At 43.1% G+C, this 13686-nt stretch overlaps 1 protein-coding gene across 2 annotated transcripts in view; it reads left to right on the top strand.

Annotated features, from left to right (window-relative positions):
* The first annotated feature begins 12471 nt into the window (after positions 1 to 12471).
* LOC137442851 (solute carrier organic anion transporter family member 1C1-like) overlaps positions 12472 to 13686 on the top strand; it is a 28153-nt gene continuing 26938 nt past the window's right edge. Inside the window, exon 1 of one of the 2 annotated variants that reach the window (XM_068141916.1) lies at positions 12472 to 12949. The gene's annotated coding sequence lies outside the window, so the exon portion shown is untranslated. Of the gene's footprint in view, positions 12950 to 13478; positions 13540 to 13686 lie in introns of those variants that run through there. The other variant, XM_068141917.1, reaches the window with a different exon arrangement.

Raw genomic sequence — 13686 nt, 5'->3', positions numbered from 1 at the left:
ACTCACATTAAGGGGAATAGAATGATATTTGTGAGTACTTTGTCCATCATATTGCTGTCTGCTAAATCATATATCTTCTCATTCTTGTCAAATTATTCTTTGAATGGTAGGTGATTGTAGTTATCCATGTTGTTTTTGTGGTCTTTGTCCAACTGTTATTTCTCTCAGATGTGATGCTGCACTGAATGCAGTGTCCATCTGGGGTTCACTGACAATGAAGCTGTTGTCTTCAGGTGCCTTAAATCATATCTCAGGAAAAACACACATACAGAAATCCCTGCTGATAAGGTGTATGTCACACAAGGTCTATTTTTTCTTAAGTATAGTGCAGCCATGTTTAGCTTCTAGGTTGTAGCTGCTATTTTAGGATCTTCTTGTTATAGGCTGAGACTCCTGCCTACTCTTGAGTCATGAGGAGATGCAGTTTTCAGTATTCAGTATTCCTAAGGTTGGAAGGGACCTCAAAGGTCATCAAGTCCAATCTGTCACCCCAGACCTCATGACTAGAGTAGGGAGGACACTACTGCCCACTGCAGGCTTTGAACTCACAACCTTCCCATTAAGGGTCTGATGCACTACCAAATGAGCCACTCTTTGGCTTCAGTGCAGAGGTTCCTTAGGTTTGTCTGCAGGTGGCCATGCAGTAACTTCTGAAGCTCTTTTGTTATGGCTGTTGGAAATAAAAAAAGAAATTTTCAGATTATTATTCCCTACTGCATAAAGCATGAAGAGAGCTTTGACTTTACCATAGACTAATGCTTTAGTACTTGAAAGAGTTTCCGATCCATCTCAAGGGTAGATGACGTAGACTTACTCCCTTTTTATCCACCTGAAACCTTCTACAACCCCCCAAAAAATGGGAAGGCTATTCCCCCAAAGCAGTTATGTTAGTTAAGTTGTATTATACTTTACTTTAAGGTCTTTTACTAACACCAAATATGTATGTGCTTGGAATTGCTTCCTGCCCTTGTGAAATCAAAGATGAAAGATCCATTACTTCCCACAGAACAGAAGTTTAAATCTGACTGTATTTTTCCCAAGAAAAGCTGGACTAAATGATCCTTGAGGTCTCTTCCAACCTGGTATTCTATGATTCAAATACAGGAGGTCCTTACAGTTAATTCTTTTGAAAAGATGTCACAGCTCTTTCCTCCCTTTGCATTGGATGATAGAGCTGAGCAGGTATAACATGAGGAAGTGGAACAGATGCAGACTGTAACAGAGCAGAGCACAGGTCTTCCAGAAGCTTTGTGGACATTTGAAGCATAGCTCATTTTCAGTATTGTTCTTGCTACCATAAGGCACTTACTTAAGGGCATTATTCTTCCTTGTGGATATTGGATTCCTCTAAAGCTAGAGTTAAAAATCTTCTCCAGGCATTTAGTCACAGTTTGGTGCCAAGGTAACCTGGGAAACATGAAAAGTTACAGGGCACTGAAGTTTCACAGCTGCAGGAAACAAAAGGGCTTTGTTAGATAGGCAAATCTGTGCCATTTAAATGAACCACTGCCAGAGTCAGGCCTAGTTAACTCACTGTGTTGTGAAAGGGAAGGAAGCAGAGAGGAAAGTTTCCTAGTTTTAAATTTAGCATTTTAGTAGATATATTAACTTTGTCTTTAAGTGTTCCAGTTCATCTGTTTGAGAATGTAGCAGTGAGCCAGCAGTGAGCCAGCAGTGTGCCCAGGTGGCCAAGAAGGCCAATGGCATCCTGGCCTGTATCAGGAACAGTGCAGCCAACAAGAGCAGGGAAGTCATTCTGGGAGCTGGGGTTGCTTAGCCTGGAGAAGCGGAGGCTCAGAGGAGACTTTATTGCTGTCTACAACTACCTGAAGGGAGGTTGTAGCCAGGCGGGGGCTGGTCTCTTCTCCCAGGCAACCAGCACCAGAAGAAGAGGACACAGTCTCAAGGTGCACCAGGGGAGGTTTTGACTGGATGCTGGATGTTAGGAAGAAATTCTTCATAGAGAGAGTGATTGCCCTTTGGAAACGGCTGCCCAGGGAGGTGGTGGATTCACCATCATTGGAGGTATTTAGGAGGAGACTTGATGGGGTGCTTGGTGCCATGGTTTAGTTGATTAGGTGGTGTTGGATGATAGGTTGGATGCGATGATCTTGAAGGTCTCTTCTCAGGGAGGTGGTGGAGTCACCGTCACTGGAGGTGTTTAAGAAGAGACTGGATGAGGCACTTGGTGCCATAGTTTAGTTGATTAGATAGTGTTGGGTGATAGGTTGGACTTGATGATCTCGAAGGTCTTTTCCAATCTGGTTAATTCTATTCTATTCCAACCTGGTTTATCCTATCCTATCCTATCCTATCCTATCCTATCCTATCCTATCCTATCCTATCCTATCCTATCCTATCCTATCCTATCCTATCCTATCCTATCCTATCCTATCCTATGTATAAATGCTGGCTTTGTGTTTGTGATAGAAATGTGCTATATTAACCTGTATAGCTTCTGAACACAGTTTTGGACAATACTACTAGCAGCCGAAGTTCACTTTCTTTTTCAGGCATTTCAATTACAAGGCTTTTATCAGTCCTTTCCATCTCAAGCTGAGTATTAGCACATAACTCCTCCCTACAGGCCTCTTCTCTTCCAGGCAAGCCTTGCAGTATCAGGAGCTAATTCAGTCTGTGAACATGGAGAGAGGAACACCTGGAATGAGATTCGGCATGCAAAAACAGCCAAATCACTTTTTAGTTAATATAGGTTTGGTCATGCGATAAAAACTGGATATATCCAGCAAAATGTTCTTGGCTACTGCTGCTTTTTTTTAAACAGAATTGTTGTTAGCCTTTTCCTTTCTTAATAAGGCATAAAGTGTTCTCAGTTATGCTAGCTGGGATTTTGAACTTTCATTGTTTAGGGCTTTCTCTGAGAATGTGGAAAATTACCAGGTAATTGCCCCTCTTTTGCTTTGTTTGGGGAGTCAAAGGCATAGATTTCTTAAATCATGGGAGGCTTAAATCACAGGGCAAAAACCGGTAGATCCCTTTAGAAGGTGAAATGTTAGGTATTGCAATGCCTAATGTCCATTCAAGAACAGGCTCTTCAGTAGCTCCATGCCAGAAGCTCAATATATACCTGTTAATTTCCAGCAGAGGTGCTTTGGGAATATAAACATCATTTGCTCAGGGCAGACATTCATGTGACCATGAGTGGCAGCTTGCTGGAGGATCCTTACAGCTTGGGCAGTGTTTGAGGAAGGTCCTCACTTGGAGAGCAGAAAGCTCACTAGAGATGGGGAAATGGTGGTGTAAAGGGAAAAAAAAAGTTCAATACAAAGGTTTTGCTGTTTAAAGTGCCTTGACCCTCTGTGTTTGTGTAAAGGCTGCCTAGCTTTATAATGCTATCATTTAAGTGGTTCCAAAACAGGCTTTGAAAAAACCAAACTTCTCATTTGTGGTTAATGAAGACAAAGTGGCCCAGTTCACGCTGTACCTTTGCTGTTACCATTGTTTCCAGGCAGCTCTCTGGAAGGCCAGAGTGCAGGCAACTGCCCATTGTCTGGCACAGGATGATTTTTCCTTTCTTTTGTAGGTAGTAAAGCAACCTCAAGAGTTCTTTCTGACATAAAGACAAACCCATATATAAAACAAGCTTAGGCTTATGTGGAAAGTTTCAGAATTTAAAATGATTTCCAAATCTGCTTTATTTCTGTGCTTTTAGTTTTGGTTTCCACACACCACTCCCCCCACCATGCTTCAGTACCTCAAGCTGCACTTTAACTTGGGATATTTCTCCTGGAGAATCTAAATAACTGGATACCAGCATTTGCAACACTATTGCTACCACTTCATTACTTCCACTTATGACCAGGAGCTTGCAGAAATATTCCTAACAAGGTGTATATATGCATGCACACAGACACAGAGATGGACCACTTCTGCTGTTCATGCACTCCCATTTTTCAGGCATTACACTAAGCAACTTGTCTTTTAATTTTAATTCCTTTTATATAGGAGCCTGGCTTCTGAAATCCTGTCCCAAGTGCTAGAGAAGTTATTTCTAAACTCAAATACACCAAAACCAAAACAATTCATTGTTTCCAACTTTCTCTGTTCATTTTATCTTGTTATGTTTTCACTTCAGACAAGGCCTGAGCAGCAGAGGTTTGATACAGCCACGAACTTTCCTCACAGTCAGAGACTTCAGGTCCAGTGTAGTTTTTGTCTGTATTAATTTGCAAAAGCAGTGGTAGGTAGAGAAGAGCTTAGATTTCTCCAAATCCTATTTCTGTATGAACATTGTGAGCTTGCTATTACACCCCTCCATGGCAGCAGGCAGTGATATTGTTAAAAAAGAATTATGACTTCAGTAAATGTCTGGTGAGATGAAGAGTGTGATAGTTGTGGGAGAGCTGTTTTGCTTCTCACTATGAGCTGATAAGTCCTAAAGAAATCTGTATCACATGGAAATCCTTTCTGCCATATATTTAGGTGGCTTTAGTAGTAAAGGTGAGCCATTGTAAGCGTTCATTGTTGCTGGGATGACTTGTACCTTCCTCCTCCCTTCCCCCCACTTTACTGGGCTAGAGCTCAGTCATTCTTCCACATGTAGAGATGACAAATAGGGAATTACTCTGTGAAATTCAAAGGCCTGAATGCCCCAAAGTGAAAGGTGAGCTGTCGGTGCTCCTTTACACGTTTATTATCACAAACTCACTGAATAGTGTCTTGTCTAAATGAAATTACAGGAAGAGGGAGCACCAAGATTAGTCTGCATGTACCATTAGTTTAAAAAATGCAACAAGGGGAAGAGGGTCAGTTTAGCCTGTGTTTGCATGGAATCCAGGAAACTCCAGCATGCAGTGATCCTTACTCACTAGTTTTGCACTAAAGGATGGCAGGCAGAAGATAGGGGGTGCTGCAGAAATCAGACCAAGGCAGCCAGGCAACAGCCAAGGTGTAATACCTGCCCATAACATTTAGCAAGTGCAATGACTGCTGAAATAATAATCCAGACAACTCTGTGAAAAAGAAAGGTGCATCATCATTTTTCATTTGCTTTTGGTTTTATAATCAGGTACTTACCTCTATCCCTCACTAAAGGCTTTGCCAGACACCAGTGTGTTCTGCTGCAAGATGAGTTGGCCTTGGTCAGTTTGGATTTGCAGCACACCTCTGGTATGACCTGGCTCTGTTTGAGAAGAAAAGCTACTTCCCAAGAGTCTCAGGCTGGCAGAAAACTCCCTGGGTAAAAGTGTTGCTTGTGATAGCTAGAAAAGAAGGGCAACAGGCAGAGGGTGCTGCACTAAATAAATGACACTACAACAAATGAAAGATTATTCCTTGGCACACATTTATTATCCTTGTGAAGTCTAATTTTTAAATCTAGATGGCTTGGCTTTCATTACTTCTCTGGAGACTGTTTTATACCCTGTTAATTTTACTGTCTTATAACATTTCCCTCTATGTGACAGAAATCCTATTTTGTTCATTTTTAATTTTGATGTAGAGCTTCTCATTTGATTTTTTTTTCTCTTTGTTGTTTTTACTTTCTTCAGGTATTTACTTCTATCAAACTCCCCAAATGAAGCCTGTACCTTCCTTGTGCACCCAGCACCTTATGATTTGTCCCAAAAATGCAAAAAATTTGTGTGATGCTCATCTAATGAATATCCTTTTGTTCTGATAGCTGGTTCTTGACTGGCATATTTCTTTATTACCTTGAAAAAGGTCTTCCAGCATTGCTTTAACCAAGTTCTTCCTATATTTTTTAGACTGTGTGATTATTTTACCAGAGATATTTTTCTGTAGTTTGTGCCATTTGCAAAACAAAAATCAAATCACCATGTTTTTTTTTGTGCAAACTGTGTTGTCACTGGCCATTCTGACAGTCAGTCAGTTACACAGACTAAATGTCAGAAATGGTTTTGGATCTTTTTTTCAGGGACCCCTGTTTTTGCTTTTCCAATACAAGCAAACAATCAAAACCAAACAAGAACAACCACCAAAACCCACAAGCAAACGAAAAACAAAGCCAAAGCAAGCAAACAAACAAATAACAAACAGAAAACAAAACCAAATAAACAACCCCCCCAAAACCCAGTCATAGAATCATAGAATTGTTAGGGTTGGAAGGGACCTCGAGGATTATTTAGTTCCAACCTCCTGCTATGGGCAGGGACACCTCACACTGGATCAGGTTGATCAGAACCACATCCAGCCTGGCTTTAAAAACCTCCAGGGATGGGGCTTCTATCACCTCCTTGGGCAAGCTGTTCCAGTATCTCACTCCCCCAAAAAAGAAACATGGGTCACCATGCTGCTGCCTGGAGTGGAACACCAAAATACTGCCTTTTCAGTGTTTACAACTATATCACTGTGACTTCTCTTGCAGACTGCAGAAGAATATACCTTTATACATTCCTTAGTGGCAGAAGTTTCCATTGGAATCTTGCCTGAGGTTATGCTGCACAATAGTTTTTGTGATAGTTCACAATATGTTTGCTTTAGATAGTCATGTAAAAAATAACCCTACTCCCTCAAAACCAATTACTGCAATTCATGCCTGAAAATCCTTCAGGCATAATTTCATGAAACCCCCAAACTTTACATAAAATATTGCTTCAAAAAGTATCTGTGAGACAGGCAGATGTTGGTCTCTTCTCCCAGGCAGCAGAACAAGAGGACACAGTCTCAGGCTGTGCCAGGGGAGGTTCAGGTTGGATGTTAGGAAGAAGTTCTATACAGAAAGAGTGATTGCCCATTGGAATGGGCTGCCCAAGGAGGTGGTGGAGTCGCTGTCATTGGAGGTGTTCAGGAGGAGACTTGATGGGGTGCTTGGTGCCATGGTGTAATGGGTTGGGGCAGACCCCCTCCCCACCACGCGCAGAAATAACGACTCAGACAAACGGATTGCAAAAGTGATGGAAAGTTTAAATAGAACAGTGAGTGCGTGCAGAGAACTAGAAATACAGTGACAAGAGAGAGAACCCAAAACAGACCCAGAGAAATCCCATCCCTACCTGAGGGTGCACCCAAAACCCCCAGGGCTCCTCCTTCCCCCCCCACTGCTAGGCTAGTCTCAGCTGGCCAGATCTGAGACTGCCCATCCCCCCGTGGCCTTGGGCCTAACCAGGCCCATGGCCGGGAGATCTCTACCCCAGTTACTGAGTGGCGAGGAGGAAGGAAAGAGGAAGTGCCAAACCCCGCTGTGAAACTTATAGTGGTGCAAGGGATCATGGTAGGAAATAACCTAATTTCCTGTGTTCACCCACTGGGCTGGACTTCTGGACACAGGAAACACCCCTGTAGCAGAGGGCACCCAGCCCAAACTACGACACATGGGTTAGTTGTTTAGGTGGGTTGGATTGGTTGATGGGTTGGACGCGATGATCTTGAAGGTCTCTTCCAACCTGGTTTGGTTTATTCTAAATAAAGGCTCTAAATAAAAGCTGCCTTCCTTGGAATTGCCAGGTGAAATATGGATCTAAGGAGAAATTAGGAAATATTTTTTCCTTGAAGCTTTCCACATGAGCACTTTTTAAGTGAAAGCACAGAGTTGGTAAGTTTTCTTTAATGCCTTTAAAAACAACATTTAGTAGTAATAACCCTCTGTAGTCATGTAAGTAATGGTAGTCTTGCATTATAAAAGTGCCTCAAGGTTTCTTTGCATTAAGGAAAACTGAAGGTAAGCTTACAACATTCTAAGGTAAAAACAAACTGGTATTGAGATGTTCCTCCTATAGTTCCTCTTTCAGATAGTGAAAACTCTTTAAGAATTACTTAGCAATCCCTTAAGTTATTATTGTAGTTTTGCATGCAAGAGCTAGCTAGCACCTAAATACCAACTGCTTTGGTAAGCAAAAGTGATCGTTGTGCTCACAAGAGTTCTCTCTGACTTTAATCACATTTGCTGGAATCCAGGGGGGGTTCCACTCATTTCACCAGCAGAGAATTAGGTTATTGTCCACAGGGAGGTGAGATTGAAAATGCACTCCTTGTGCAGGTATGTTACTGGAACTGCCCAGGGTTAACTATTTACACTTGGAGGGTTTCTCTCCATTAAAACTCTGCACATGAGGGCACAACTACCCTCCTCCCTGCCCTCTGCCTTAGGCACATTTTGCACTCCTGCAGAGCTGGCACGGGCAGTGAGTATCTCCTACTCTGAGCTGGAGTTTAGAGAGGTCAGCAGAGATCCTGACCTGAGAAATACATCAGCACTACCACATTTGAAGGTAACTTCTTTTGATTTGTATTCCACTGTAGGGTTCCTTGTCTGCTTTCTTTTAGTAGAAATTTTCTGTGGCAAAAAGGGCTGTGAGGCTGTGGCAAAAAGCCCTATGAGGAGAGGCTGAGGGAGCTGGGATTGTTTAGCCTGGAGAAGAGGAGGCTCAGGGGTGACCTCATTGCCCTCTACAACTACCTGAAAGGTGGTTGTAGCCAGGAAGGGGTTGGCCTCTTCTCCCAGGCAACCAGCACCAGAACAAGGGGACACAGTCTCAAGCTGCACCAGGGGAGGTTTAGACTCGAGGTGAGGAGGAAGTTCTTCACCGAGCGAATCATTTGTCATTGGAACGGGTTGCCCAGGGAGGTGGTTGAGTCATCGACCCTGGAGGCGTTCAAGGGGAGATTGGACGTGGCACTTGGTGCCATGGTCTAGTCATGGGGTCTGTGTTGATAGGTTGGACTCGATGATCCTCAAGGTCCTTTCCAATCTAAGCGATACTGTGTGATACTGTGATACTGTGATACTGAGTTTTATGAAGCTATTTTCCCCCATCAGTTCATTAGGTTCACATTTAATACAACTCACAGACAAGGTAGTTGTAAAAGTTGACTTCCAATAGTATACATTGAAGGTGGGCAGCTCTTTCCTGAATCTTGTCTGTGGTAGCTAGACTTCTCCTTTGTAGCTTTGAAAGCATTTCAGGTATATTTATGTGGGCTATCCAAATCCTGTGATGTTTTATTAATAAGTGTAGATTGTATCTACACAACAATTCCTTTATTCAGGTTAAAGCATGATCCACATGTGCTGAAATTTCAGGCTGGAAGTCATGCATTAAAACTTTCCAAAACTTGATTTTTTTTGAGACACTATTTTATTTTTCATTAGACTAATTAACTCCAGCACAAATGTTATCTAATTCAAGGCATATGCAGCCTATCTTAGCAAAAAATATTATGACTTGAAGTAATTTTTGTGTCTATTCCTTCAAGGTTTTGTTATTTCTCATATTGTTTCCCATATAAAAACACATGTAATATGTCTTGCAGTTTGAAGAGATCAGTAACACTCCTCCTCTAGTACTACTGTTACTCGAGGTTTTACATATGAGTACTCCATGGGGCTCTATTCTTGGGGAGAAAGTTCCCTTGCTACAGTTAGCTTGCACCAGTTTTGCAGGAGGTCTGTGGACAGTTGCCAAATGAAGTTTTGCAGGAGAAAATTCTCATGGAGCAGCACGCTGAAATTATTTTACCACTTGTATTTTTGCCTTATTAATTCTTTTTGGGACCTAAAGAAACTGGAATTACTAAAATAAGGGCATCTGATAGCATAGCAACACCACGATAGCATAGCAATGCCAGATCCTCTGTGCACCTTTCCAGAAGGTAAAAACTTTGTGTAAAGAAGAAGGTGGAACACCTTCTGTAGAAATCATGCTTCTAAAAGTAGAAGATAAACTTCCTTCCTCCCCACTGCCTTCTTTCACATCTTGTCGTTCCATGTTTCAGCACTCATAGGGGCCAATGTATCAGAATTTGTGTTCCTTCTGTCTCTGCTACTACTTACTCCTAAGAAAACCCACGATGTGCCTTGCAGACTGAGCTCTCTTGGTCTTGCAGCCACGTCAGGCCTGACATGGCAACAACACGTGATCTTTAGGCTGCTGGCTTGGCACTTAGGAGTGTGCTGCTTCAGGCTGGGGCTCTATTTGGCAGCAAAATTCAATCAGTGCAACTGAGCGCAGCTAAACCCATGACAAGTCGGTTCCCCTTGCACAGCACTTCCTCCACTGATGAACATGATGCAGCTCTGAATGGGCAGCCTCCTGAACAGGAGCTGCCCTCTGGTTTACCTCTACATGGCCGGAGGCCAAAGCCTAAAACTTCTGCATTTAGGTGACCACCATACAAAACAAGCTCCTGGAGAAACAAGCTGGCTGAGCACGGGAATGTACACTGGCTCGCTCACTCTCAATGTCCTTACTTGTCCTCAGCCAAAGAATATCTTGCACCCTTCTGATGAAGTTTGTAATACACTGAGGGCATTGATGCTCAGTCAGCCAGACACATCAAATCAGGGACACCGTGTCCTGCTTTGGGCATGAGGGGCAGCTCCCTGTGCTAGGGCTATTCCTAGGTACATTTGCAGAGGCTCTTGCACCCGATTCTGAATGCCTGCCACTACCAGCCTGCCACAGACAGACAGCATTGGGTCACATAGGAAGCAGCAACTTCATCAGCTACAACAAGCATTTCCTTGTTGGTGACCTGTTTTCCTGGTTTTGAGATTCCATACTCCCACAAGCCTTGCAGAACAGGCTCCCAGTGGGCATGCCAGTTGTCAGGCTGGTGGTTGACACAACAACCTACACTGTGGCTTGGAGAGGCACTGATGTGTGCTGCTGATGCTGCTCTCTGCCGGCATGTGCTAGTGGGCTGGCCAGGATGTGGCAGCTGTGGCTTGCCTCACCAGGACTGTCCCTCCATTACAAGGGCCTTTCCCTCATCTCCTATCAGCTTCCATATCACAACTGGGTTGCACAGACAGGCATGATGGCAAGTGCTGTCGCAGGCACTGCAGATGAGTTTGGCAAAGCTGTGGAAGTCGTTTAATGGGAGTGCAGAAAATCCTTTAAAGTGGAATTCATCTCTCCTGAATTTCCATTGCCAAAAGCTGATCTTGTTGTCTAGCCTTCTTCCATGGTCACACCTGGAGTTCATTTCATTCCACAGATAAAGTATCTACAACAGACTACATAACTCACACTTTTGGAAATGCTTCTTTTTCCTACTCTGGCTCTAAAGAGAAACTGAGTGGCTCATCTGGAAGTGTCTACACTGAATCCACGCAATGCTGCCTTATATGTAGTTTATACCATCTGTGGGCAACAGCTACAAGAAGTATCATACTCTCTACAGATAAATTTGTAATCAACTTTAAAATGCATCCATTGAGGTGTTTATGGGACTTTTCTGGGTGTCTCATGTCAAAATGTCAACTCTACCTCTTGTCCTCTCAGAAAATGGGTTTGCAGTTACCTTCCCTACAAACTTGCCCTTTCCCCAGTTTGTAGGCTGATAGCAGTGATAAATGGGGTGGACCCATGGCTAATAGGTTCACATATGTTTTTCCACAAAGTCTGCAATGCCATCATACTGTAATCCAGGTTTCTGCAAAAGCAGGTTCTGTGCTGTTACATGCAATCAGATGACCAAAACCTATTTCTTGAGACAGCACCTGGGATGACTTCTGGGTCAGAATCTGTCCTGGTGCTGGATAGTTCTGCTCCAGAGAAGACACGGGTTTGTTTGCACTCTGTATGTGCCCTACTAGACCTGAAAGATGATTTTCTACTTGTGGTTGCCCAGGATGGAAGAGCCGGGCTAGCTTTTGTTTGGCTGGTCTGTAAGAAGCTTGGAGGCTTAACTGTGTTATCCCAAGTCACCTGTTGGCACCTGCAGGAACTACTAGAGGCTGTGTTAAATAATCCTGATTTATAATAGGCAGAGGGTCTGATGGCAGGCTGTGATTTTCTGAGGGCATCTCTTTCTCTTTCGGTCTTCACAAGGGTTAGCCCTTTTGAATGTCTGCATTGGGGTGGTGACATAGAAGGTCCATACCAAACACTGGCAGATGTCAATACACATTTCATGACCTTTGAAGAGCTAAGTTATCCCTTAGCATCTCTACTGATCCTCACAGAAGGCATGAAAAAGCACAAGTTACTGAGGCTGCAGGTAAGATGCTTGAAAAAAAAGTGAACCTGCTTTTTTTCAGGGCTCTTTATGTGGGCCCCTGCATGGGTAGTGAGGTTCTCCTCTCCCTCTGCTCTTCCCTGGTGAGGCTGCAGCTGGAATATTGTGTCCAGTTCTGATCCTCTCAGTTTAAGAAGGACCTCAGGGAACTGCTTGAGAGAGTCCAGCACAGAGCCACAAAGGTGACAAAGGGAGCGAAACATCTCCCTTATGAGCAAAGGCTGAGTGAGCTGGGTCTCTTTAGCTTGGAAGAGACTGAGGGCTGACCTCATTTATGTTTATAAAGATGTGAAGGGTAAGTATCATGAGGACAGAATCAGGCTCTACTCAGTGCAGGTTCTGCTCAGTGATGTCCAATGATAGGACAATGGGTAACAGATGCAAGCTGGAACAGAGGAGGTTCCACGTGAACATAAGAAAAAACATTGTCACTGTGTGAGGGTGACAGAGTTCTGGAAGAGGCTGCCCAGAGAGGTTGTGGAATCTCCTTCGCTGGAGCCATTCCAAACCTGCCTAGGTGCAGTCCTGTGTGACCTACTCTGTGTGATCCTGCTCTGGCAGGGGGATTGAACTAGATGATCTTTCAAGGTCTCTTCCAGCCCCTAACATTCTGTGTGACTCTCTCTGTGTTTATGAAGATGCTCAAAGCAGCTTTAGTGTTTTGACTTTAGGGCCAAAGGAAGAAAAAAAAAAGAAAAAGTGAAAAGAAGAGTGAAGAAAACAAGTCGCTCCTCCCAGGAGGGGCTGGCACCACTGGTGTGCTGGCAGGTAGGCTGCCAAAGCAAAGACAACACAAGAAACTTGCCTTCTTTTTACAAAGCTTTTGTATCAGTGATTGTGGGAAAGTTTTGCAATCACTGTAAGAAGGAAATCCAAGGTTTAAAAAACATGCAGTGGAGTGCTCCACTTCTTGGAGTAGGCAGCGCGTTTGCTGTGACGTTGCACTGGCTGCCAGCCTGAAAGCCCCAGGGCACAGGAACGAAACAGCCTGACACCACAGTGACACAAAGTAAGTTCTCTCTCTCTGCCTCTCGCTGTTTCTCCTCACCCTCCCTTCCTGCTCCTTCGTGTTTGTTTTTTTGTTTGTTTGTTTGTTTAATTGTCAGGTGCTAGTGCAGGACAGGCTGGGCTTTGTGTGTATCTCAGCGCACTAAACTTGGAGGAGATTATGTACAGTGCAAAAGGACAATTCTGTAAATTAGAAACATACAAACACTGTTCATTAACTTTTCCCCCCCCCTTTTTTTTTTTCTAAATGGTCATAAATAAATGATAAATTTTATATTACTTTTCTTGCTTCACTTAATTGGTGCCCACAATTTACTGGTTTACCAAAGTTCAGAGTTTCACAGAGTGGTTATGGAAAATGTGATTTCTTCCTTAGGCAAAACGTTGTTGTTAGATTTAAGGTAGATTGCCAGGGTGGCAGCATAACATTAAACATTGTGGAAAGAAAACCATGTTACTGTTTTAAGTACTATTTATTTAGCAGAGTCAGATGTTTCACAAAGTTAATCATCAGCAAAATACAAATCAATAAAGAATGTATCCACTTTGGAGGGGGGTCTATCTTTCAGCTCTCATTCTGTAATAGGTGAGGTAAGTCTGCATTCACTAAACCTTAATTACCTATAACTTGCTTTTTTCCCCCACAGTGTTTTTTGATTTGTGAGCTATTGAAGACAGTCCAAGAAAGGTTAGGTCTCTTGAGGGATTTCATATGTGGATGTCTCTTAAATAAACAAG

The sequence above is a fragment of the Melanerpes formicivorus genome, unplaced genomic scaffold, assembly GCF_026170545.1.
Source record: "Melanerpes formicivorus ecotype bairdi unplaced genomic scaffold, bMelFor1.0.p_v2 SCAF_8, whole genome shotgun sequence".
Lineage (NCBI taxonomy): Eukaryota > Metazoa > Chordata > Aves > Piciformes > Picidae > Melanerpes > Melanerpes formicivorus.
The sequence above is the reverse complement of the archived record's forward strand: the minus strand, read 5'-3'. Positions and strand labels throughout refer to the sequence as shown.